This window comes from Coregonus lavaretus (genome assembly GCF_964263955.1).
Source record: "Coregonus lavaretus genome assembly, chromosome: 6".
Lineage (NCBI taxonomy): Eukaryota > Metazoa > Chordata > Actinopteri > Salmoniformes > Salmonidae > Coregonus > Coregonus lavaretus.
Window position 1 is genome coordinate 64,831,221 of NC_139993.1, and position 25,427 is coordinate 64,856,647.

General features: G+C 47.3%; 1 protein-coding gene across 1 annotated transcript in view; it reads right to left on the reverse strand.

The window, feature by feature from the left end:
* The window catches only part of LOC311130218 (uncharacterized protein), a 170,646-nt gene that overhangs the window by 87,494 nt on the left and 57,725 nt on the right, over positions 1–25,427 (reverse strand). The gene's annotated exons all lie outside the window — the stretch shown is intronic.

Sequence of the window (25,427 nt, forward strand, 5' to 3'; positions counted from 1 at the left end):
TGTTGCAAGCGCCATGCTCTACCCACTGAGCTACACGGGACCTAAAGGAAAAGGATCAGACTTCTTGATGGCCACCAGCCTCCTTGTCGAGTAGGTCTACTGCAGAATGCAAAATGTGCAACTGCCCCAAATTAAGTTATTTTGAGAGAACCAGCTCTCTGCAATTATGTCACATCTGCAATAGTTTACCTGGGTTAGTGTGTTCGATTATTCTGAGTCCTCCAGCCTTATCCAGAGCAGACCCAGATGTTCCTGGGTTCCATCCCAAATTGCACCCTATTCCCTATATAGTGCATTACTTTTGACCAGGGCCAGAGCTCTGGTCAAAAGTAGTGCACTTATATAGGGAAAAGGGTGGCATTTGGTACTCAGACCATGTTTGTCGACAGTTGAAGGAGCTCAGTAAAGGAACAGCATCTGACTTCCATCACCACTGGCTCAGTTATCATCACAGGCTTTATTGCCTATAATCTGTACTGTGCTCTGATGATTGATGAACAATACAACTATCTGTGCATATTGCTGTGAGTTTATAGTCCTACTCCAGTCTTCTAATTTATAACCTGATTTCCTTAACAAAAGGCACATCTCAACAGGTGGTCCAGGTAAGTCATGACATGGGGGTGGGGGGGGGGGGCTGTTCTTCAAACAAGGAGGAGGCTGATGACATCACGGATTCCATGCAGTTTTCAGTTGTGTCCTTTAGTGTCCTTTACTGTGTTTATAGTTGGGATATCGCTTTTCAACAGTAAAAGTTTTTTTTTTTTTTATATCGCTGAATGACGTCTTTGAGTTTTTATGATTCAGAAGTGTCAGATGTCTGACTGGAATCTCCAACTCCAGGTGCACTAGTACTGTTGATCAGTCCACAGGAGTTAGACCAAGTGGATTTGCATTGGGTGTAGGATCCAGACAAGTGGCTGTGGGGGTTTTATAGTTGTGTTATTATTGAAATAACTATCAACTATCAACTATCAACTAAAGCTATAAATAACCAGTTGTCTGGGTTTGTTTTTCTGCACATTTGTGTATGGAGGGGACGTCCTCGCTCAGAGGAAGAGTTAATTAAATCAATTAAAGCAGCTTGATTAAAGCTGATTGTCTTAACGAAGGAGTGGGGGGTTGTGTGTACAATGGAGCCAGTATTGGCCGCAGGGTTAAAGGCCAATGAGAGGACCAGACACAGGCATGTCTTCTAACTGATTTATCTGTTGCTCTCCTAAAAGAGCCACAAAATGGTGCATTAGTGTTGCCTTACGACAAAATCCTACTTTCTGTGAACAATTTGAAACTGAATTGAATTAATTCATTTCTACTTTTTGGAGAAATGTCCTCTGGTCTGATGAAACAAAAATAGAACTGTTTGGCCATAATGACCATCATTATGTTTGGAGGAAAAAGGGGGCACTTGCAAGCCGAAGAACACCATCCCAACCGTGAAGCACGGGGGTGGTAGCATCATGCTGTGGGGGTGCTTTGCTGCAGGAGAGACTGGTGCACGTAAAAAAATTGATGGCATCATGAGGAAGGAAAATGATGTGGATATATTGAAGCAACATCTCAAGACATCAGTCCGGAAGTTAAAGCTTGGTCGCAAATGCGTCTTCCAAATGGACAACGACCCCAAGCATACTTCCAAAGTTGTGGCAAAATGGCTTAAGGACAACAAAGTTAAGGTATTGGAGTGGCCATCACAAAGTCCTGACTGTCACGATCGTTGACGAACGAGAAGGACCAAGGCGCAGCGTGATATGCATTCATGTTTATTAACGAATAAACACAACGACAAAACAATAAACAAACGATATGTGAAGTCCAAGGTAGACAAACACAACATACCTTAACACGGAACAAGATCCCACAACCCACTAGTGCCAATAGGCTGCCTAAGTATGGTCCCCAATCAGAGACAACGAGCAACAGCTGCCTCTGATTGGGAACCACACAGGCCAACATAGATCTATACATACTAGATCCAAACCTAGAAAATAACACATAGGAACATACACAACAAGGAAAATCACACCCTGAATCAACAAATAAGAGTCCTCAGAGTCAGGGCGTGACACTGACCTCAATCCTATAGAACATTTGTGGGCAGAACTGAAAAAGTGTGTGCGAGCAAGGAGGCCTACAAACCTGACTCAGTTACACCAGCTCTGTCAGGAGGAATGGGCCAAAATTCACCCAACTTCTTGTGGGAAGCTTGTGGAAGGCTGCCCGAAACGTTTGACCCAAGTTAAACAATTTAAAGGCAATGCTACCAAATACTAATTGAGTGTATGTAAACTTCTGACCCACTGGGAATGTGATGAAAGAAAGAAAAGCTGAAATAAATCATTCTCTCTACAATTATTCTGACATTTCACATTGTTAAAATAAAGTGGTGATCCTACCTGACCTAAGACAGGGAATTTTTACTAGGATTAAATGTCAGGAATTGTGAAAAACTGAGTTTAAATTTATTTGGCTAAGGTGTATGTAAACTTCCGACTTCAACTGTATGGCGATGTAAGTGAGCCCGGATAAAATTTACACATTTCCAAAGGGGGAAAGACGTAGGAGGACTATCCGTACCAAACTTTAAATTGTATTTCCAGGTACTAGCATTTCGTCCCATCCTAATTTGGTTTAGACATGATTCTTTCACCACTGGCTGAGTATAGAGAGAAATATGGCATCTCATATTGCCCTGGAAGAGGTGGTCTTCACTGATATATCCCTTAAACAATGTAAACTACACGTTGGTCCTATTTTTGCACACAAAATTTCTATTTGGCACAACATTTCAAAACAATGTAACTGGGAATCAAAATGACATGCCCATACTCCAATATTTCACAATAGCGCCTTGTGATCTGGAGGGCGGCCTTTTGCATCCCCCCAATGGTCCAAATGTGGAATCCTTACCCTTGCCAATATTCATGGGCAGTGATGGTTTGAGAACATTCCAAGATCTGAAAGACACATACACATTACCAAGCAAATCTTTTTTTCTATATTTACAATTTAGGTAATCTATGCTGGCCTATGGAGTCCCTTCGGAAACCCAACTACCAAACCATCCAATGATGGGATTTATAAATAAATTATCTGGGCTGATCTCTATAATATATAAACAACTTTCGGAAAGCTCATATTCTGAGCTAGCCATTGAAAAAGTATGGTCCACAGATCTAATTTAATCTGAACAATCCTTTAACTTGAACAGAATGGAAAAATATTACCTTGGCATCCCATAATCCGAAACATCAACTTTTAAGTTTGTTCACGGACTGTATTTAACACCAAGGAAACGTTTTACAATGAGATTGGCCCCAATTCCCAACTGTTCACTGTGTCCCCTAAATCCGGTAGGCACATACCTCCATATGATATAGGAGTGCCCTGCAGTCAAATGCTTTTGGGGCAAAGTAAAAATACACTACCAGTCAAAAGTTTGGACACACCTACTCATTCAAAGGTTTTCCTTTATTTTTTACTATTTTTTACATTGAAGAATAAGAGTGTACAAAGATGTTGTCATGGCAAAGGGTGGCTACTTTGAAGAATCTCAAATATAAAATATATTTAGATTTGTTTAACACTTTTTGGGTTACTACATGATTCCATATGTGTTACTTCATAGTTTTGATGTCTGAGTGAGTAGGTGTGTCCAAACTTTTGACTGGTACTGTATATATTTTAAAGTTCATGAATAAAAATATTCAATGCTTTACATTGACATTTTAGTCATTTAGCAGACGCTCTTATCCAGAGCGACTTACAGTTACTATTATTTACTTAACGATGATAGCTCCTTGAATATCTCAATCAATCAGAGACGATTACTGCTGGCAGGCAATCTGCCGCAGAAAAAAATATGTTGGCTCTTAGATGGCAATCACCTCACTCTCTTCCAATTCCTCAGTGGATACAGTTACTATTATGGGAGGTTGGGGGTGGAGACATGTTGGCTGGGTGGGGTTGGGGGGGAGGTTGGGGGTGGAGACATGTTGGCTGGGTGGGGTTGGGGGGGAGGTTGGGGGTGGAGACATGTTGGCTGGGTGGGGTTGGGGGGGAGGTTGGGGGTGGAGACATGTTGGCTGGGTGGGGTTGGGGGGGAGGTTGGGGGTGGAGACATGTTGGCTGGGTGGGGTTGGGGGGGAGGTTGGGGGTGGAGACATGTTGGCTGGGTGGGGTTGGGGGGGAGGTTGGGGGTGGAGACATGTTGGCTGGGTGGGGTTGGGGGGGAGCTTGGGGGTGGAGACATGTTGGCTGGGTGGGGTTGGGGTGGGATGGGAGGTTGGGGGTGGAGACATGTTGGCTGGGTGGGTTTGGGGTGGGATGGGAGGTTGGGGGTGGAGACATGTTGGCTGGGTGGGGTTGGGGGTGGAGACATGTTGGCTGGGTGGGGTTGGGGGGGAGGTTGGGGGTGGAGACATGTTGGCTGGGTGGGGTTGGGGGGGAGGTTGGGGGTGGAGACATGTTGGCTGGGTGGGGTTGGGGTGGGATGGGAGGTTGGGGGTGGAGACATGTTGGCTGGGTGTGTTTGGGGTGGGATGGGAGGTTGGGGGTGGAGACATGTTGGCTGGGTGGGGTTGGGGTGGGATGGGAGGTTGGGGGTGGAGACATGTTGGCTGGGTGGGGTTGGGGTGGGATGGGAGGTTGGGGGTGGAGACATGTTGGCTGGGTGTGTTTGGGGTGGGATGGGAGGTTGGGGGTGGAGACATGTTGGCTGGGTGGGGTTGGGGGAATGGGATAGGAGGTTGGGGGTGGAGACATGTTGGCTGGGTGGGTTTGGGGTGGGATGGGAGGGGAGGGGAGGTTGTGGGTGGAGACATGTTGGCTGGGTGGGGTTGGGGGGGAGGTTGGGGGTGGAGACATGTTGGCTGGGTGGGGTTGGGGGGGAGGTTGGGGGTGGAGACATGTTGGCTGGGTGGGGTTGGGGGGGAGGTTGGGGGTGGAGACATGTTGGCTGGGTGGGGTTGGGGTGGGATGGGAGGTTGGGGGTGGAGACATGTTGGCTGGGTGGGTTTGGGGTGGGATGGGAGGTTGGGGGTGGAGACATGTTGGCTGGGTGGGGTTGGGGGGGAGGTTGGGGGTGGAGACATGTTGGCTGGGTGGGGTTGGGGGGGAGGTTGGGGGTGGAGACATGTTGGCTGGGTGGGGTTGGGGGGGAGGTTGGGGGTGGAGACATGTTGGCTGGGTGGGGTTGGGGGGGAGGTTGGGGGTGGAAACATGTTGGCTGGGTGGGGTTGGGGGATGGGACGTTGAGGGTGGAGACATGTTGGCTGGGTGGGGTTGGGGGCGGGGGGACGTTGGGGGTGGAGACATGTTGGCTGGGTGGGGTTGGGGGCGGGGGGACGTTGGGGGTGGAGACATGTTGGCTGGGTGGGGTTGGGGGGAGGTTGGGGGTGGAGACATGTTGGCTGGGTGGGGTTGGGGGGGAGGTTGGGGGTGGAGACATGTTGGCTGGGTGGGGTTGGGGGGGAGGTTGGGGGTGGAGACATGTTGGCTGGGTGGGGTTGGGGGGGAGGTTGGGGGTGGAGACATGTTGGCTGGGTGGGGTTGGGGGGGAGGTTGGGGGTGGAGACATGTTGGCTGGGTGGGGTTGGGGGGGAGGTTGGGGGTGGAGACATGTTGGCTGGGTGGGGTTGGGGGGGAGCTTGGGGGTGGAGACATGTTGGCTGGGTGGGGTTGGGGTGGGATGGGAGGTTGGGGGTGGAGACATGTTGGCTGGGTGGGTTTGGGGTGGGATGGGAGGTTGGGGGTGGAGACATGTTGGCTGGGTGGGGTTGGGGGGGAGGTTGGGGGTGGAGACATGTTGGCTGGGTGGGGTTGGGGGGGAGGTTGGGGGTGGAGACATGTTGGCTGGGTGGGGTTGGGGGGGAGGTTGGGGGTGGAGACATGTTGGCTGGGTGGGGTTGGGGTGGGATGGGAGGTTGGGGGTGGAGACATGTTGGCTGGGTGTGTTTGGGGTGGGATGGGAGGTTGGGGGTGGAGACATGTTGGCTGGGTGGGGTTGGGGTGGGATGGGAGGTTGGGGGTGGAGACATGTTGGCTGGGTGGGGTTGGGGTGGGATGGGAGGTTGGGGGTGGAGACATGTTGGCTGGGTGTGTTTGGGGTGGGATGGGAGGTTGGGGGTGGAGACATGTTGGCTGGGTGGGGTTGGGGGATGGGACATTGGGGGTGGAGACAATTTGGCTGGGTAGGTTTGGGGTGGGATGGGAGGTTGGGTGTGGAGACATGTTGGCTGGGTGGGTTTGGGGTGGGATGGGAGGTTGGGGGTGGAGACATGTTGGCTGGGTGTGTTTGGGGTGGGATGGGAGGGGAGGGGAGGTTGTGGGTGGAGACATGTTGGCTGGGTGGGGTTGGGGTGGGATGGGAGGTTGGGGGTGGAGACATGTTGGCTGGGTGGGGTTGGGGGATGGGACATTGGGGGTGGAGACAATTTGGCTGGGTAGGTTTGGGGTGGGATGGGAGGTTGGGTGTGGAGACATGTTGGCTGGATGGGGTTGGGGGATGGGACGTTGAGGGTGGAGACATGTTGGCTGGGTGGGGTTGGGGGCGGGGGGACGTTGGGGGTGGAGACATGTTGGCTGGGTGGGGTTGGGGGGGAGGTTGGGGGTGGAGACATGTTGGCTGGGTGGGGTTGGGGTGGGATGGGAGGTTGGGGGTGGAGACATGTTGGCTGGGTGGGTTTGGGGTGGGATGGGAGGTTGGGGGTGGAGACATGTTGGCTGGGTGGGGTTGGGGGGGAGGTTGGGGGTGGAGACATGTTGGGTGGGTGGGGTTGGGGGGGAGGTTGGGGGTGGAGACATGTTGGCTGGGTGGGGTTGGGGGGGAGGTTGGGGGTGGAGACATGTTGGCTGGGTGGGGTTGGGGTGGGATGGGAGGTTGGGGGTGGAGACATGTTGGCTGGGTGGGTTTGGGGTGGGATGGGAGGTTGGGGGTGGAGACATGTTGGCTGGGTGGGGTTGGGGGGGAGGTTGGGGGTGGAGACATGTTGGCTGGGTGGGGTTGGGGGGGAGGTTGGGGGTGGAGACATGTTGGCTGGGTGGGGTTGGGGGGGAGGTTGGGGGTGGAGACATGTTGGCTGGGTGGGGTTGGGGGGGAGGTTGGGGGTGGAAACATGTTGGCTGGGTGGGGTTGGGGGATGGGACGTTGAGGGTGGAGACATGTTGGCTGGGTGGGGTTGGGGGCGGGGGGACGTTGGGGGTGGAGACATGTTGGCTGGGTGGGGTTGGGGGCGGGGGGACGTTGGGGGTGGAGACATGTTGGCTGGGTGGGGTTGGGGGATGGGATTTTGGGGGTGGAGACATGTTGGCTGGGTGGGGTTGGGGGCGGGGGGATGGGACGTTGTGGGTGGAGACATGTTGGCTGGGTGGGTTTGGGGTGGGATGGGTCGTTGGGGGTGGAGACCCACTTCTTTTTTGTTTTCTTTTCCTGTTTATACTGAATGTATTATTTATTATTAAACTCTATGTATTTCATACTGAGTTTTTTTCATTTGAGTGGCAGCCTACGGAGACAGGTTTTATACGGATAATGCACCTGGAACCCCCCCCCCCCCCCCCCCCCCCACAACAAAAAATAAATAAATAGAAATGTCGTCACCCCCCAAGCCCTCTGGATCTTCAGGTTTGTTTGGGGTGGGTGCCCCCTGGCTCAGAGAATGGTCACCTCCAACATGCCATCTGATTCCATCTCCCTTACTGATGCATCAGAAGGTAGACCACAGTCTACTGCATCAATAAAGGGCACCACAAGTCAATATTAATGTTTGTGCCACAAGGCATTGATATTCCCCTTGGTGGACGGATGCTACGGCTACATCACAAACATCATTCTGCAGTATAAGCTGACCGCTCAATACTCTACTTCCTTACCATGACTTCAACCATGATATACAGATCTGTGTCCAGTGAATACCAATAGTACATATTTGTCTGAAAGAAAGCCCATTAGATAGGCTTTAGTCGTTGACAACTGACAACAGGTAACAGTACAGGCAACCGCTATGCCACCAAGCTACCTCCTTAGTGCCAACACACACAGACAGACAGATGGACAGACACATTACATTTTTTACATTTTAGTCATTCAGCAGATGCTCTTATCCAGAGCGACTTACAGTTAGTGATTACATTTTTTATTTTTTTTATACTGGCCCCCCGTGGGAATCGAACCCACAACCCTGGCGTTGCAAACGCCATGATCTATCAACTGAGCTACATCCCTGCCGGCCATTCCCTCCCCTACCCTGGACGAATTGTGCGCCGCCCATGAGTCTCCCGGTCGCGGCCGGCTGCGACAGAGCCTGGATTCGAACCAGGATCTCTAGTGGCACAGTTAGCACTGCGATGCAGTGCCTTAGACCACTGCGCCACATGGACAGACACATGGACAGACACATGGACAGACACAAGGACAGACACAAGGACAGACACATGGACAGACACAAGGACAGACACAAGGACAGACACAAGGACAGACACAAGGACAGACACATGGACAGACACAAGGACAGACACATGGACAGACACATGGACAGACACATGGACAGACACATGGACAGACACATGGACAGACACATGGACAGACACAAGGACAGACACATGGACAGACACATGGACAGACACAAGGACAGACACATGGACAGACACATGGACAGACACAAGGACAGACACATGGACAGACACATGGACAGACACATGGACAGACACATGGACAGACACAAGGACAGACACATGGACAGACACATGGACAGACACAAGGACATACACATGATGATACAGCTTTAAAATCAGCCCTTAAGTGCTATATACCAATTTAGCACCATTTAATATAAAGTGGTACAATACTGTTTAGGTGTAATAGGGTAATGTTGCCAAAGGCTAAGGCAGAACCTCAGTTCAACATGTCGGACAATTGAAAAAATGTCATCATGAGACATCCAATTAGGCCAATGGTATTAAATATCATAATTAAAAACCGTTAAAACCATTCCCATTTCCAAACAGTTAATTCACTACGCCTCAGAGGCCTTATTATCAGGTGCAGCCAAGACTATTATTTCCTTGTTAGAGAATTCAATTAAAAGTGTAGTCAGAAACTCCTTGAGCCACCTTTGTTCGTCACTGACTCTTGAGATGGATGTGAGTCATGACATAGGTGCATTGTAATTGGTGAATCTTTGACAGAAAGCGTGTCATTTTTCATTTTTTTCATATTGGACTTTTGATAGCATAAAACACATATCTGTCAACACGCTCACCCAGAGCAATCAAAACATACAGTATCATGCATTTCATGTTTACAAGGCTAACAGGAAGAGTGTTATAGCGAGAGTGTATTAGGCTTCCATCCCAAATGGCATCCTATGTTTCCTACATAGTGTATTCAATCTTAAGGGCCCTGGTCAAAAGTAGTTCACTATATAGGTTGCCATTTGGGATTCACACATAATCTGTGAAAACACAGTAAGGGTGCATGGCCTCGAACCCTGACAGGACAAGACGCTGCATTTAGGACATAATTACTTCCTGTAATCACGTCACCTCTTCCTATACCTTCGCACAGCACCCCTGTGTAACCCAGGTCACCCCAGTCCCCTCATAACCCCCACACCCCCCCCGTCCCCAATCCCCCCTCTCTTTGTCAGCAGTGCCGTGGGGTCAGGGAGCGGGATGGAGACGTGACGTTTAAATGATTTCCCCAACACTGAGCATGTTATTGGACAAGCAGAGTCTAATCTGGCGCTGACAAGCATGACCCTGATTCATTTAAATAAATGCTGTGAGAGAAGAGAGAGAGAGAGAGAGAGAGAGAGAGAGAGAGAGAGAGAGAGAGAGAGAGAGAGAGAGAGAGAGAGAGAGAGAGAGAGAGAGAAAGAGAGAGAGAGAGAGAGAGAAAGAGAGAGAGAGAGAGAGAGAGAGATGCCTCCTAGGCACAATTCCTTTTAATTTAATGCATTATTTAAAGACAAGGAACAACTACAACCGGCATCTCAATCAACCGTTCTCTGATAATTGTGCGATTAGTCTAATTACATTTTTCTTTCCCTTTTTCTTTCTCTTTTTCTTCATCTCTTTTTGTATTTTTTTTAATCATGTTTGAAATTGGAGTGAAGCTGCTAAGGACCTCTATTTTCAAAGATGCTAGCTGGCTGCTGACACAGAGGTGACGTGAACAATGTTACACTTATTTTAAATTAGGCCCAAGCGTCATCCAGCTTGTGATAATGAGTACAGTAGCATGTCCACATCAAACTAGGAGGTAATTATACAGACTGCATCACAGTGCATCGTGGGAACAAAGCTACTAACAAGCTAGCGCAGAGCCAAGCTGAGTGGCTATTCTAAGTTAAACTGGACAAACATGGCTAATTTACGCACAACCAAACTGAATACATATAGCACCTGTGTTTGAGCTTTGTTTACATGTGAACAGATCCGTTCCCCAAAAGTGGAAACACTCTTACTGTACAATTATGTAGCTACCTATGAGCCAACAACTCACTTTAAAAGGCAGAGAATTTGTCCTCTCTATATAACCACTTCTGGCATAGGATTTTGAAGGTTAGTTTATGTCAACTTTTATTGAACGTCAGATCTCTGTGTGCATAAAAGAGGGTTATTTCTCCATATCAATGTTAGACTGTATCTATGGTGGATGAATGTATATAAGCTAACCCCGTTAACTCTAGTGCATTGCAGCTCCGCTGTTTTAATTTCTATATCCAACGGCTCTCAGATTCACTTTTTACATGCTCCCAGATAAATCATCAACGATCCACTGATGCTCTCATGTATCCTGATTTCCCTTTTTTTCCCGGCCCAAAGTAGCCTTTAATGAAGTCTTAATTTCCTTGATACAACGTTATTATCTTTTTGATAGCGAGGTTCCATCTGGCAAATGTTCAATCAAAAGGGAGATAAGGACTGATATTGAGTGTGGTTGACTCTGACAGATTGTAATAAAGGAGGGAGGCTGTGACGATTATCATGGAGGCAGAGTGGAGTGGAGTGGAGTGGAGTGGAGTGGAGCGGAGTGGAGCGGAGTGGAGCGGAGTGGAGCGGAGTGGAGTGGAGCGGAGCGGAGCGGAGTGGAGTGGAGCGGAGCGGAGTGGAGTGGAGCGGAGTGGAGCGGAGTGGAGCGGAGTGGAGTGGAGCGGAGCGGAGGCAGAGTGGAGGCAGAGTGGAGTGGAGTGGAGTGGAGTGGAGTGGAGCGGAGTGGTGTGGAGCGGAGTGGAGCGGAGTGGAGTGGAGCGGAGTGGAGTGGAGTGGAGCGGAGTGGTGTGGAGCGGAGTGGAGCGGAGCGGAGTGGAGTGGAGTGGAGTGGAGCGGAGTGGAGTGGAGCGGAGCGGAGCGGAGCGGAGTGGAGCGGAGTGGAGTGGAGCGGAGTGGAGTGGAGTGGAGCGGAGTGGTGTGGAGCGCCAGGGTATTCTACATAACGTGGCATGCCCACACTCTGTAATTGCTAAAGTTGTAAGCACAACACCTTCACCATATCATATCTCACTGGCTGTCAGCAATCTCTTTATGGGAGCATCCTCTCACTGACTTTTTTTTTCACTGTTAAGAATTTCTCTGTGATTTCTCACTGGAAGAAAAAAAACGTAAAAAGCCCCTAACTGGTGTTGAACATATTCTCACCTACGCATGTGAGTATGAATCCAAGTCATGGTATTCCCCAGCACTTCCTCCCAGCACTTCCTCCCCAGCACTTCTTCCCCAGCCCCACCTCCTTCCCAGAACTAGCTGTCAACTGGATATTTTGTGGTGATATCGCAGAGGAAACACTAGAGAAAGAGACAGTAAACAAGACGAGAGGCTTGTGCTTTCATCAACTTCCCTTAATTAAATCTCCCCTTCTCTCCCTTTCTCCAGGCTCTTCTGTGATCTTTGCAAATAAAACGGAAAGTGACCCCAGCCTAATTAAAAAAAAAAGTTGCTGTTAAAACACAGCCAGCTGCACCAAGCTCTGCGCGCTACTCTGCCTCAATGTCAAGATGGCATTTCTGCACTGTTTCTCTAACACTTTTGGAAATCTCTTTCTCCTTCTCCTCCTCCTTTCTTCCCTTCCTTCACAGCCAGTTTGAGCTAAAATTATGTGTCATTAGTAAATTACACAGGTGCCAGAATGAGTTTATCATCTTGAGTATGTAAATCTTCATAATAACCTAAGGAGCTGCTTATAAAACTGTCCTATCGCTTAAGCCAAACGAGCACATGCCACACTGATAGGAGATTATCCTGCTCTGTGCGTCGCTGTGCCGGTGCCCCAAGGCGTGGAACCGGTTTATGATGCACTCTTTCCCCTAATTTTAATGGAACCCTAACGAGGAGAAGGACACAGGCAAACAGAGGGAGAGGAGGGGACTTCTGTTGTTGTTGTTGTTGTTAAGGTGGAAGTTGTGTTTGCTCGTTGTGTGATACAAAGACAGTTTGAGGCTTTTTGGGGGGGAATGCAATTGGACTCTATCCCATGAACTCTTAAAGGCCATGTTGCAAGTTACATTTTCCAATACAAATAGAATATAAACCCCTTGTAGATACCAAAAATACAAAAAATACCCTAAATTAAACATGTTGGTGCACTAGTAAGCAACGCCCCCTCAAGACGGAGCCTGTGACGGAGCCTGTGACGGAGCCTGTGATGTTTGGAGATGACTGGGGACATCTGGAGAAGAAGCCAGTACTACAAACAAGCAGCTATTACTCCTCATCTGGAGAAGAAGACAGTTCTACTCCTCAGCCTGAAGCAGTAGAATAAAACCTAAAGGATCTGCTGGAAGGTGATTGTCTCTTTTATGTGTACATTATTTGTTATGGTAAAAGGCATGACCTTGGCATTGCTAGCTGGCTGCTGACTTATTCAACCTACTTTACTAGCAACTGGTAAACTCTAAATCAGGCAGATTTAGATGCGAGGGGAAAACAAAATACATTTGCTAGCTATCCATTTGATTGATAAAATGCCATTAGCTAGCTACTGAAGCTAGATTGAAATTGCTTGGGGAAAGCTAGCTAACTCCCACCATCAGTCTCTGAGTTTCAGCTAAGTGGACTGTAGCTACGTTTCTAGAAAATGCCAACTACAGTTGAAGTCGGAAGTTTACATACACCTTAGCCAAATACATTTAAACTCAGTTTTTCACAATTCCTGACATTTGTAATATAATATGCCATTTAGCAGACGCTTTTATCCAAAGCGACTTACAGTCATGTGTGCATACATTTTTACGTATGGGTGGTCCCAGGGATCGAACCCACTACCCTGGCGTTACAAGCGCCATGCTCTACCAATTGAGCTACAGAGGACCACATTTAATCCTAGTAAACATTCCCTGTCTTAGGTCAGTTAGGATCACCACTTTATTTTTAAAATGTGAAATGTCAGAATAATAGTAGAGAGAATGATTTATTTCAGCTTTTATTTCTTTCATCACATTCCCAGTGGGTCAGAAGTTTACATAAACTCAATTAGTATTTGGTAGTATTGCCTTTCAATTGTTTAACTTGGGTCAAACGTTTCGGGTAGCCTTCCACAAGCTTCCCACAATAAGTTGGGTGAATTTTGGCCCATTCCTCCTGACAGAGCTGGTGTAACTGAGTCAGGTTTGTAGGCCTCCTTGCTCGCACACGCTTCTTCAGTTCTGCCCACAAACTTTCTATAGGATTGAGGTCAGGGCTTTGTGATGGCCACTCCAATACCTTGACTTTGTTGTCCTTAAGCCATTTTGCCACAACTTTGGAAGTATGCTTGGGGTCATTGTGATGAGGTGATGTTGAAGGAGTCAGGCGCAGGAGGGTAAATCACAGAATAACAGCTTTATTCTGAAAAAAACTGGTTTACGCAGAAATGCGTCAAACACACTCCAGGGTACAAAACAGGCGCACTGGAAATTACAAGGCACACGGGAAATACTCCCGTCGATACAAAATGCACGAGCTCCACCGAGCTTCACTAACCTCCACAATAAACAATCACCCACACAGACAAGGAAGCAGAGGGAACACTTATACAATGACTAATGAGGGAATAAGGACCAGGTGTGTGTGATTGAAGACAAGACAAATGGAGTGATGATAAATGGATCGGCAGTAGCTAGTAAGCCGGTGACGCTGAATGCCAAAACCTGCCCGAACAAGGAGGGGAGGCAGCCTCGGTGGAAGTCGTGACAATCATTGTCCATTTGGAAGACCCATTTGCGACCAAGCTTTAACTTCCTGACTGGTGTCTTGAGATGTTGCTTCAATATATCCACATAATTTTCCTTCCTCATGATGCCATCTATTTTGTGAAGTGCACCAGTCCCTCCTGCAGCAAAGCACCCCCACAGCATGATGCTGCCACCCCCGTGCTTCACGGTTGGGATGGTGTTCTTCGGCTTGCAAGCATCCCCCTTTTTCCTCTAAACATAACAATGGTCATTATGGCCAAACAGTTCTATTTGTGTTTCATCAGACCAGAGGACATTTCTCCAAAAAGTACGATCTTTGTCCCCATGTGCAGTTGCAAACCATAGTCTGGCTTTTTTATGGCGGTTTTGGAGCAGTGGCTTCTTCCTTGCTGAGCGGCCTTTCAGGTTATGTTGATATAGGACTCGTTTTACTGTGGATATAGATACTTTTGTAACTGTTTCCTCCAGCATCTTCACAAGTTCCTTTGCTGTTGTTCTGGGATTGATTTGCACTTTTCGCACAAAAGTACATTCATCTCTAGGAGACAGAACACGTCTCCTTCCTGAGTGGTATGATGGCTGCTTGGTCCCATGGTGTTTATACTTGTGTACTATTGTTTGTACAGATGAACGTGGTATCTTCAGGCATTTGTAAATTGCTCCCAAGGATGAACCAGACTTGTGGAGGTCTACAATATTTTTACTGAGGTCTTGGCTGATTTCTTTTGATTTCCCCATGATGTCAAGCAAAGAGGCACTGCGTTTGAAGGTAGGCCTTGAAATACATCTGCAGGGACACCTCCAGTTGACTCAAATGATGTCAATTAGCCTATCAGAAGCTTCTAAAGCCATGACATCATTTTCTGGAATTTTCCAAGCTGTTTAAAGGCACAGTCAACTTAGTGTATGTAAACTTCTGACCCACTGTAATTGATATACAGTGAATTATAAGTGAAATAATCTGTCTGTAAACAATTGTTGGTAAAATTACTTGTGTCATGCACAAAGTAGATGTCCTAACCGACTTGCCAAAACTATAGTTTGTTAACAAGACATTTGTGGAGTGGTTGAAAAACAAGTTTTAATGACTCCAACCTAAGTGTATGTAAACTTCCAACTTCAACTGTATATACAGGTATTTGCAATCTATATTTGAAAGACTATTGAAGACTTTTTGTCAAAACTCCTTCATTCCCCTGTGTGTTTATTGATGCATTGAAGGTGGCAAGAGAAATAGATCCTACTCTGAAGGTGATTTGTGAATACGGTCCCGGGAAGAAAGCTGTTGCCCAATAACTTGCACAGCAGTTGTTTCACCACGGGACCCCAGAGGTATTACGGTCAATGCTTATCAACTGAACATTGTATGTGAATTTCCATATATCAATGACACTAACAAAAGTGTTAAATTGTCCGCAACATGTGCAGTGAACATGGCTTGGTGATAAAAAAGGCACATAATGCATTTATTGTCAAATTTACTGACAAGGGCTTGGATGGTGACACAGATCTTCAAGCTTCCTGACTGAATACAGGGTCTTCAGTGGTTCAGGAATCAACGGCCTTACCTGGGAGTACAGCAACACTCTCTCTATCTCGTAGCCGTTCTGTCAACATGTATTGAAATTCATACAAACTGCTATGGACTCAAGCACTGACTTATTTTTCACTTTGTCTACTTGGCCCATTCTTCAGTCTGGTCTGGGATATATATTTTAGTTGATACACCTGTGTGATGTGTCTAATATACACTGAGTATATAAAACATTAAGAGCTGTTTCCATGACATAGACTGACCAGGTGAATCCAGGGGAAAGCTATGATCCCTTATTGATGTTACTTGTTAAATCCACTTCAATCAGTGTAGATTAAGGGGAGGAGACAGGTTAAATTATTTTTGAGACAATTGAGACATGGATTGTGTATGTGTGCCATTCAGAGGGTGAATGGGCAAGACAAAAATATTTTAATGCATGTGAAAGGGGTTTGGTAGTAGGTGCCAGGCGCACCGGTTTGTGTCAAGAACTGCAACGCTGCTGGGTTTTTCACGCTCAACAGTTTCCCGTGTGTATCAAGAATGGTCCACCACCCAAAGGACATCCAGCCAACTTGACACAACTGTGCGAACCATTGGAGTCAACATGAGTGAGTATCCCTGTGGAACGCTTTTGACACCTTGTAGAGTCCACGCCCCGACGAATTGAGGCTGTTCTGAGGGCAAAAGGGGGGGGGGGGGGTTGCAACTCTATATTAGGAAGGTGTTCTTAATGTTTTGTACACTCATGAATAAAAATGTATTAACCCTGGACATGAGACTTTCATTTATTTTAGACCTTTTAAATCATAAGCTGTAACTGTATTTCAAATCAAATCAAATGTTATTTGTCACATCCACGTGTTTAGCAGATGTTATTGTGGGTGTAGCGAAATGCTTGTGCTTCTAGCTCCGACAGTGCAGTAATATCTAACAAGTAATATCTAACAATTTCACAACATATACCCAATACACACAAATCTAAGTAAGGAATGGAATTTATGAATATATACATATATGGACAAGCAATGACAGAGCGGCATGGACTAAGATACAGTAGAATATTATAGAATACAGTATATACATATGAGATGAGTAATGCAAGATGTGTAAACATTATTAAAGTGACTAGTGTTCCATTTCTTAAAGTGGCCAGTGATTTCAATAGGCAGCAGCAGCCTCTAATGTGCTAGTGACGGCTATTTAACAGTCTGATGGCCTTGAGATAGAAGCTGTTTTTCATTCTCTCTGTCCCAGCTTTGATGCACCTGTACTGACCTCACCTTCTGGATGATAGCGGGGTGAACAGGCAATGGCTCAGGTGGTTGATATCCTTGATGATCTTTTTGGCCTTCCTGTGACATCAGAGCTGTAGGTGTCCTGGAGGGCGGGTAGTTTGCCCCCGGTAATGCGTTCGGCAGACCGCACCACCCTCTGTAGAGCCCTGCGGTTGCGGGCGGTGCAGTTGCCATATCAGGCGGTGATACAGCCCGACAAGATGCTCTCAATTGTGCATCTGTAAAAGTTTGTGAGGGTTTTAGGTGCCAAGCCAAATGTCTTCAGCCTCCTTAGGTTGAAGAGGCTCTGTTGCACCTTCTTCACAACACTGTCTGCGTGGGTGGTCCATTTCAGTTTGTCAGTGATGTGTACGCCAAGGAACTTGAAGCTTTCCACCTTCTCCACTGTGGTCCCGTTGATGTGGATAGGGGGGTGCACCCTCTGCTGTTTCCTGAAGTCCACGATCATCTCCTTTGTTTTGTTGATGTTGAGTGAGAGGTTATTTTCCTGGCACCACACTCCCAGAGCCCTCACCTCCTCCCTGTAGTGTAGCTGTCTCATCATTGCTGGTAATCAAGCCTACTACTGTTGTGTCGTCTGCAAACTTGATGATTGAGTTGGAGGCGTGCTTGGCCACGCAGTCATGGGTGAACAAGGAGTACAGGAGGAGGCTGAGCACGCACCCTTGTGGGGCCCTTGTGTTGAGGATCAGCGAAGTGGAGATGTTGTTTCCTACCTTCACCACCTGGGGGCGGCCCGTCAGGAAGTCCAGGACCCAGTTGCACAGGGCGGGGTTCAGACCCATGGCCTCAAGCTTAATGATGAGCTTGGAGGGTACTATGGTGTTGAATGCTGAGCTATAGTCAATGAACAGCATTCTTACATAGGTATTCCTCTTGTCCAGATGAGATAGGGCAGTGTGCAGTGTGATGGCGATTGCATCGTCTGTGGATCTATTGGGGCGGTAAGCAAATTGAAGTGGGTCTAGGGTGACAGGTAAGGTAGAGGTGATATGATAAAATCAATTTTAGAATAAGTGGTCCTCTGTAGCTCAACTGGTAGAGCACGGCGCTTGTAACGCCAAGGTAGTGGGTTCGATCCCCGGGACCACCCATACACAAAAATGTATGCACGCATGACTGTAAGTCGCTTTGGATAAAAGCGTCTGCTAAATGGCATATTTATTTATTATGATCCTTGACTAGTCTCTCAAATCACTTCATGATGACAGAGGTGAGTGCTATGGGGCGATAGTCATTTAGTTCAGTTACCTTTGCTTTCTTGGGTACAGGAACAATGGTGGCCTCTTGAAGCATGTGGGGACAGCAGCCTGGGCCGGCAGCCAGCTGGTCTGCACATGCTCTGAGGATGCGGCTAGGGATGTCTTCTGGGCCGGCAGCCTTGCGGGGGTTAACATGCTTAAATGTCTTACTCACGTCGGCCACAGAGAAGGAGAGCCCACAGTTCTTGGTAGTGGGCCTCGTCAGTGGCACGGTATTATCCTCAAAGCGGCCGAAGAAGGTGTTTAGCTTGTCTGGAAGCGAGACGTCGGTGTCGGCGACGTGGCTGGTTTTCCTTTTGTAGTTTGTGATTGTCTGTAGACCATGCCACTTACGTTTCATGTCTGAGCCGTTGAATTGCAACTCCACTTTGTCTCTATACTGATGTTTTGCCAGTTTAATTGCCTTGTGGAGTGAGTAGCTACACTGTTTGTATTCTGCCATATTCCCAGTCACCTTGCCATGGTTAAATGCGGTGGTTCGCACTTTCAGTTTTCAAAATGCTGCCATTTATCCACGGTTTCTGGTTAGGGTAGGTTTTAATAATCACAGTGGGCACAACATCTCCTATACACTTCCTGATAAACTCAGTGACCGTTTCGGTGTATTCGTCTAAATTATATTCGCAAGCTACACGGAACATATCCCAGTCCACGTGATCAAAACAATCTTGAAGCGTGGGATTCAAATTGGTCAGACCAGCGTTGAATAGTCCTTAGCATGGGTACTTCCTGTTTGAGTTTCTGCCTATAGGAAGGGAGGAGCAAAATGGAGTCATGGACAGATTTGCCGAAAGGAGGGCGGGGGAGGGCATTATAACCATCCCGGAAGTTTGAATGGCAATGGTCGAGGATTTTAGCAGCCAGAGTACAACAGTCGATATGTTGATAGAACTTCGGCAGCCTGGTCCTCAAATTTGCTTTGTTAAAATCCCTGGCTACAATAAATGCAGCCTCAGGATATGTGGTTTCCAGTTTGCATAGTCTAGTGAAGTTCTTTGAGGGCCGTCGTGGTATCGGCTTGAGGGGGGATATACACGGCCGTGACTATAACCGAAGAAAATTATCTTGGGAGATAATACGGTCGGCATATGATTGTGAGTTATTCTAGGTCGGGTGAACAAAAGGACTTGAGTTCCTGTATGTTACTACAATTACACCATGAGTAGTTAATCATGAAACACAAACCTCCGCCCTTCTGCTTCCCAGAGAGATATTTATTTCTGTCTGCGCGATGAACTGAGAACCCATCTGGCTGGACCGATTTCGACAGAATATCCCCAGAGAGCCATGTTTCTGTGAAACAAAGTATGTTACAGGCCCTGATGTCTCTCTGGAAAGATATCCTTGCCCTGAGCTCTTCGACTTTGTTATCCAAAGACTGAACATTAGCGAGTACATGCGCGCCTCCTAAGTCGAACCAGCAGGCCGCTCCTAGTGCCTCTCCTCCATCTTGATGTTTAAGTTACCACAGAAGTTAGAGAAAATTTGAAGACCAACGTGACAAACATTCTATGAAAAAGTTATTGTTTTGTAATCTTAAAATAAAAAATAAAAGAAAATGAGTTGTTTATACAAAACTGTATTGCATTTGGTCATCCCCAAAATGTGGCATTGAAAGTCTTGATATTTGCATCCTTCATCAGGGAACAGTCTACGGATAGCTGACGAAAGGGTGGCGGGCATTTTGATGTGCTGCTCTAGAGTGCCATAGCCCAGCAGATTCACCTGGGGACAGGGGGATGGACGTGTTAGTTTTACAGGGAGGAGAGAGCATGAGTTTTGGAGTGAGTACAGTTCACGTCATGTCGGAAACTCTGGACCTCCGAGTTAAAATGAATGTAAGTTATTGCGTGCAGCCCAGGCAGTCAAATGGCTCAGCGTTCCAAAATAATTCAACTGTTTCTACGTCAATCAAGGACAATGTTCTATTTCCTGTTTTTATGGTGCGTGTGCAGCCCAGCAGTATTTAATTGATTATGTATCCAATTTAAATGTCGGATAAAAAAAAAAGCGACATTCTGTATCAGACTGATACACACAGTACCAGTCAAAAGTTTGGACACACCTACTCATTCAAGGGTTGAGAGAATGCCAAGAGTGTGCAAAGCTGTCATCAAGGCAAAGGGTGGCTATTTGAAGAATCTCAAATATAAAATGTATTTTGATTTGTTTAACACTTTCTTGGTTACTACATGATTCCATATGTGTTATTTCATAGTTTTGATGTCTTCACTATTATTCTACAATGTAGAAAATAGTACAAATTAAGAAAATCCCTTGAATGAGTAGGTGTTCTAAAACTTTTGACTGGTAGTGTCCATGTGTTTGGGGGGTTTAAAATGAATTATGGCCTTTAAGAACTAAAATACATTCAAATGTATGCTAGGCCTATCCAGTACTCTTGTGTGTGTGGAGAAGCAGAGATCAAGTGCATGTCGAAAGAGCATTAAAAAGGATTGTGCTCTAGCTGTGTCATATGGTTTGAGACATATGGACTCAGTCACTAGTTGTATCATATGGTTTGAGCCATATGGACTCAGTCACTAGTTGTATCATATGGTTTGAGCCATATGGACTCAGTCACTAGTTGTATCATATGGTTTGAGCCATATGGACTCAGTCACTAGTTGTATCATATGGTTTGAGCCATATGGACTCAGTCACTAGTTGTGTCATATGGTTTGAGCCATATGGACTCAGTCACTAGTTGTATCATATGGTTTGAGCCATATGGACTCAGTCACTAGTTGTATCATATGGTTTGAGCCATATGGACTCAGTCACTAGTTGTATCATATGGTTTGAGCCATATGGACTCAGTCACTAGTTGTGTCATATGGTTTGAGCCATATGGACTCAGTCACTAGTTGTATCATATGGTTTGAGCCATATGGACTCAGTCACTAGTTGTATCATATGGTTTGAGCCATATGGACTCAGTCACTAGTTGTGTCATATGGTTTGAGCCATATGGACTCAGTCACTAGTTGTATCACATGGTTTGAGCCATATGGACTCAGTCACTAGTTGTATCATATGGTTTGAGCCATATGGACTCAGTCACTAGTTGTGTCATATGGTTTGAGCCATATGGACTCAGTCACTAGTTGTATCATATGGTTTGAGCCATATGGACTCAGTCACTAGTTGTATCATATGGTTTGAGCCATATGGACTCAGTCACTAGTTGTGTCATATGGTTTGAGCCATATGGACTCAGTCACTAGTTGTATCACATGGTTTGAGCCATATGGACTCAGTCACTAGTTGTATCATATGGTTTGAGCCATATGGACTCAGTCACTAGTTGTGTCATATGGTTTGAGCCATATAGTAGGGGAGTCAAGAACCCTGAAGCCTAGAGGGTAGAAGGGGTTCAGTAACCCATTAGCAATAACCCTGAAGGGGAGTCAGTAACTCTGAGGCTTAGGGGGAGAAGGGGATTCAGTAACCCATTAGCAATTAGCCTGGAGGGTAGAAGGGGAGTCAGTAACCCATTAGCCATTAGCCTGGAGGGTAGAAGGGGAGTCAGTAACCCATTAGCCTGGAGGGTAGAAGGGGAGTCAGTAACCCATTAGCCTGGAGGGTAGAAGGGGAGTCAGTAACCCATTAGCCTGGTGGGTAGAAGGGGAGTCAGTAACCCATTAGCCATTAGCCTGGAGGGTAGAAGGGTTTCAGTAACCCATTAGCCTGGAGGGTAGAAGGGGAGTCAGTAACCCATCAGCCATAACCCTGAAGCCTGGAGGGTTCTGATGATTGATTAGAATTAGGCTTCCAGAACATTCACACCTAGCCTAAACTGGTCCATCAGCACACAGTCGTCTGGACACTTTCCTACATGTGCAGGTCAGTCACAATTCCGTCTCCTTTTCATAGATTTTTTTGTTGTTGCCAATTGAGCTAAACAGTTCAATTATATTGATAAGAGCAAATTGAAAAATAAAATGAATTATTACAAGTTTTAAATAACTTGTATTTCAATTTCTTCTATTGAACTTTATTTGTCATGTAGGATATTAAATATTCTGCACAGCGGCTAACAGTATTAGCTTTAGGGATTTGATTTTTCAAATAATGTGCCCAACTGTCACACCCTGGCTCTGGGACTCTATATGTTGAGCCAGGGTGTGTGCATTCTATGTGTTCATTTTCTATGTGGGTTGTTCTAGGTTGTCTATGTCTATGTTTGCATGTGTGACTCCCAATCAGAGGCAACGAGTGTCAGCTGTCGGCTGGTTGTCTCTGATTGGGAGCCATATTTAAACTGTGTGTTTTCTCTTGGGTGTTGTGGGTTTTTGTTCCGTGTCGGTATGTTAACCGTTGGACTTCACGAGTCGTGTTTTGTTTGTTTGTTAGTACTTTAATTAAATAAAGTCATGTTTCTTTCACACGCTGCGCCTTGGTCTACTTCGCCTTCCCACGAGCGTGACAGAAAAACCCACCATACAAGGACCAAGCAGCGTGTCCAGGAGCAGGCAGACTGGACATGGGAGGATCGCCGGCCATGGAGTGAGACTGACGAGAGGCAACCCCAAAACATTTTTAGGGGGGGGCACACGGCATGGACGACGGGGCTGACGGAGGCAAAAGAGGGGCGGATTCTGGAAGCCACCAGGTTACGGATACACCGCCCTGTACGTCCTGTGCGGATGCCTCACACAGAGTGTGTGAGGGTAGGCATTCAGCCAGGACGGGTGGTGGCCGCTCTTCACTCCAGGTCTCCTATCCGTCTCCACAGCCCGGTTCGGCCTGTCCCTGCTCCACGCACCAAGCCTACGGGGTGCGTCGCCAGCCCAGCCCGGCCTGTCCCTGCTCAACGCACTAAGCCTACGGGGTGCGTCGCCAGCCCAGCCCGGCCTGTCCCTGCTCCACGCACCAAGCCTACGGGGTGCGTCGCCAGCCCAGCCCGGCCTGTCCCTGCTCAACGCACTAAGCCTACAGGGTGCGTCGCCAGCCCAGCCCGGCCTGTCCCTGCTCCACGCACCAAACCTACGGTGTGCGTCGCCAGCCCAGCCCGGCCTGTCCCTGCTCAACGCACTAAGCCTACGGGGTGCGTCGCCAGCCCAGCCCGGCCTGTCCCTGCTCCACGCACCAAACCTACGGTGTGCGTCGCCAGCCCAGCCCGGCCTGTCCCTGCTCCACGCACCAAGCCTACGGGGTGCGTCGCCAGCCCAGCCCGGCCTGTCCCTGCTCCACGCACCAAACCTACGGTGTGCGTCGCCAGCCCGGCCCGGCCTGTTCCTGCCACTCGCACCAAACCTACGGTGCGCGTCGCCAGCCCGGCCCGGCTCGTTCCTGCCACTCGCACCAAGCCAGGGGTGCGAGTCGTCAGCCTGGTCCAGCCCGTTCCTGCCACTCGCACCAAGCCAGGGGTGCGAGTCATCAGCCTGGTTCAGCCCGTTCCTGCTACTCGCACCAAGCCCGGGGTGCGAGTCGTCAGCCTGGTAAGACCGGTCAGCTGCTCCACAACGGAGCGTAAGCTATCCGCTCCGTCTATGTCCAGTCCAGATCCAGCCAGCGGGGTCAGACCGGACCAGGGGCGCTACGGGGGTATTATGGAGGGGTGGTGGTCAAGGCCGGAGCCGGAGCCGCCTCCGAGGAGGAATGCCCACCCAGCCCTCCCCTGTTTGGGGTTTGTTAAGACGCGGTCGCAGTCCGCGCCTTTAGGGGGGGGTACTGTCACACCCTGGCTCTGGGACTCTATATGTTGAGCCAGGGTGTGTGCATTCTATGTGTTCATTTTCTATGTGGGTTGTTCTAGGTTGTCTATGTCTATGTTTGCATGTGTGACTCCCAATCAGAGGCAACGAGTGTCAGCTGTCGGCTGGTTGTCTCTGATTGGGAGCCATATTTAAACTGTGTGTTTTCTCTTGGGTGTTGTGGGTTTTTGTTCCGTGTCGGTATGTTAACCGTTGGACTTCACGAGTCGTGTTTTGTTTGTTTGTTAGTACTTTAATTAAATAAAGTCATGTTTCTTTCACACGCTGCGCCTTGGTCTACTTCGCCTTCCCACGAGCGTGACACCAACCCTGTTTTAGTTATTCTGTCAACAAGGAAGGAAACATACCTTGTAGAAACTATAGATATTAGTAGATATAGGCTAGCCTTAATATAAGTTAGAAGCACTATTAAAAATATCACTATCTTTTAGAAATAGCATACACTTGCAAAAAATAGAAAGTAGATATGGCCTTTGTATAAGTTAGGCTACACAGTAAAGCTACATGGTAAAGCTACATGGTAAAGCTACAAGGTTCAAGCTACATGGTAAAGCTACAAGGTTCAAGCTACATGGTAAAGCTACAAGGTTCAAGCTACCTGGTAAAGCTACCTGGTAAAGCTACATGGTAAAGCTACATTGTAAAGCTACAAGGTTCAAGCTACATGGTAAAGCTACCTGGTAAAGCTACATGGTAAAGCTACATGGTAAAGCTACAAGGTTCAAGCTACATGGTAAAGCTACATGGTAAAGCTACATGGTAAAGCTACATGGTAAAGCTACAAGGTTCAAGCTACATGGTAAAGCTACAAGGTTCAAGCTACATGGTAAAGCTACATGGTAAAGCTACAAGGTTCAAGCTACATGGTAAAGCTACCTGGTAAAGCTACACAGTAAAGCTACATGGTGAAGCTACCTGGTAAAGCTACATGGTAAAGCTACACGGTAAAGCTACAAGGATCAAGCTACATGGTAAAGCTACATGGTAAAGCTACAAGGTTCAAGCTACATGGTAAAGCTACCTGGTAAAGCTACACAGTAAAGCTACATGGTAAAGCTACCTGGTAAAGCTACATGGTAAAGCTACACGGTAAAGCTACAAGGTTCAAGCTACATGGTAAAGCTACCTGGTAAAGCTACATGGTAAAGCTACATGGTAAAGCTGCAAGGTTCAAGCTACATGGTAAAGCTACAAGGTTCAAGCTACATGGTAAAGCTACATGGTAAAGCTACAAGGTTCAAACTACATGGTAAAGCTACAAGGTTCAAGCTACATGGTAAAGCTACCTGGTAAAGCTACACAGTAAAGCTACATGGTGAAGCTACCTGGTAAAGCTACATGGTAAAGCTACACTGTAAAGCTACAAGGATCAAGCTACATGGTAAAGCTACCTGGTAAAGCTACATGGTAAAGCTACAAGGTAAAGCTACAAGATAAAGCTA